Here is a 2,581-nt window from a genome sequence, read left to right as displayed (position 1 = left end):
TGCATGCATGTCCATCTATAGGCTCTCTGCAAGAAGAAAAATAGGGCTCTTTTTCTCCGACCCTGCAGGCCATCAGACCTTATGGCTATCTTCCCTTGTTCCCTAAAATCACTGTTATTCTGATCTTTTTCAAGATGCACTGATTTCATATTGTTCAAACACATATGTTTTACAATCAATTTGTACAGTTAACACAATAGCAGTCCTGAGGTGACGTACATCCTCAGCTTATGAAGATAACAGGATTAAGAGATTAAAGTAAGACAGCATAAGACATTACAAAAGTATTAATTTTGGGAACTGATAAATGTCCATATTAAAATGAAATCTTCACAATTTATGTTCCTCTGCCGCGGCTCCAGCCAGTCCCTCCGTTTGAGGTCCCTGACTTCCCACAACACCAAATAAGTAATCCTCTGCTCCCATTTATTTGTTTTTGGGTCTGGGAAAATTGTGAGATCCAGCTCTGAAGAAACACCAAGAGTTGCCACACAGAAATCCAATCTCCTCTAATCAGTCTGTAAGGGAAATTTCAGGATGAGGCCAGACCTGGACAAGGCTCAGAACAGGGTAGAGCTGGGTAGGGCCGGGGCAGGGAACTGGCCCTCAGCTTCTCATCTCTATGCTGCTGGCTTATTTTCAGTTCTCTATTCTAAGCCTGACCAACAAGAACTTGACTCCCAGAACTTTTCTGATTTGAATGATTTAAGCCTCATGCCTATCTATTTTGCATGATACAATAGCAACCAATTTATCTAAATCATGTAGGTCTTTCTAAAAAAAATTACATTGAAGCCGGGCGTGGTGGCTCATGCCTGTAATCCCAGCACTTTGGGAGGCCAAGGCAGGTGGATCACAAGGTCAGGAGTTCGAGACCAGCCTGGCCAATACAGTGAAACCCCGTCTCTATTAAAAATGCAAAAATTAGCTGGGTGTGGTTGTGGTCATCTGTAATCCCAGCTACTTGGGAGGCTGAGGCAGGAGAATTGCTTGAACCCAGGAGGCAGAGGTTGCAGTGAGCCAAGATCATGCCACTGCACTCGAGCCTGGGCAACAGAGTGAGATTTCATCTCAAATAATAATAATAATAAAATAAAGAAAAGTACGTAGAAAACTATTCTTGACAAGTGAAAAGAAATAGAAATAATAATTGTAACAACTTTTCTGTCCATGGGTGGCCCTTCAGGTACTGACATCAGAACTCACAACCACAACATACATTTAGAGTCCCAAATGAAGCCCAAGTTCTCTATACAACTCCCTTTGTTCTGATCACATTACTCTAATTTGACTCTAGATCATTGACTCTGATCCATTGACTCTAGAATAAAAATTCCTTGATGGTAGGGTCCATGACTGCCTCACCTGTTCTTCTCATGGCCAAATAAAATGGAAACAATTTGTTTACCTATCAGTTTGGGCCTCCAGACCTACTTGTTCTTCACCCAAATATCAGGAAATTGGAGCAACTCCCATTTGGACACTAAATAAGGAGATACCATCTGTGAGGGGAGAAAGAAGCCCTGGATTACTCCTTATTTTATGAGATGGGAGGAAGATTGGACTCGTCAGCCTGACCCTTGTCTGCACAGTACATCCCTAAATGTCTCAAAGACTCCTAGGTGTTAGTGAGAGGGTCTGCAGTGGCCCTTGGCAGATGTTCCAATAGTTATTCAAACAGAGGAGACTCAGGCTGACTCTGCGGGGCCAGAATAAAAAATAGAACAATCCCTGATTCTCAATCCAGATCTGATATTACCTATACCTGCTGAGTTAACTATTGGGTACAAGAACAAGAATACCCTTCTCCAGTAACACAATTCACACGTAGGAGATGTAGTTGTCTTCATGGTTCTGGACAGCTGTGGCCCTGCCTTCCCTCTGCTAAGGTGCTTCTGTACATCTATAGATTCTGCCACCAAATTTACTTTACACCAGGAGTCCCTCACACAACCACGGTGGCTCACTGTACATGATGTAAAGTCTGACCCTGTCTTGTGAATTCCAGGTGGATATCAGCCCTTATGTGTAGATTCTAGGTACCATTAACTTGGCTCTGTATTCTGAGCATTACAGTAAGGAGAGAAAAATTGGAGGAGAAATTCCAACATGAAAGCTGCTCTAGGGGGCAGAGCAAGATGGCCGAATAGGAACAGCTCCAGTCTCCAACTCCCAGCGCGAGCGACACAGAAGACCGGTGATTTCTGCATTTTCAACTGAGGTACTGGGTTCATCTCACTAGGGAATGCTGGACAATCAGTGCTGGTCAGCTGCTGCAGCCCGACCAGCGAGAGCTGAAGCAGGGGGAGGCATCTCCTCACCTGGGAAGCGCAAGGGGAAAGGGAATCCCGTTTCCTAGCCAGGGGAACTGAGACACACAACATCTGGAAAATTGGGTAACTCCCACCCCAATGCTGTGCTTTAAGCAAACAGGCACACCAGGAGATTATATCCCACACCTGGCCGGGAGGGTCCCACACCCACGGAGCCTCCCTCATTGCTAGCACAGCAGTCTGCGATCTCGCAGCAAGGCAGCAGTGAGGCTGGGGGAGGGGCGCCCGCCATTGCTGAGGCTTAAGTA

At 45.3% G+C, this 2,581-nt stretch overlaps 1 pseudogene; it reads left to right on the top strand.

Moving 5' to 3' along the window:
* The first annotated feature begins 537 nt into the window (after window positions 1-537).
* Window positions 538-2,581, top strand: part of LOC105532426 — a 13,125-nt pseudogene continuing 11,081 nt past the window's right edge.

Source organism: Mandrillus leucophaeus, unplaced genomic scaffold (assembly GCF_000951045.1).
Source record: "Mandrillus leucophaeus isolate KB7577 unplaced genomic scaffold, Mleu.le_1.0 Scaffold959, whole genome shotgun sequence".
Classification (NCBI taxonomy): domain Eukaryota; kingdom Metazoa; phylum Chordata; class Mammalia; order Primates; family Cercopithecidae; genus Mandrillus; species Mandrillus leucophaeus.
The sequence above is the reverse complement of the archived record's forward strand: the minus strand, read 5'-3'. Positions and strand labels throughout refer to the sequence as shown.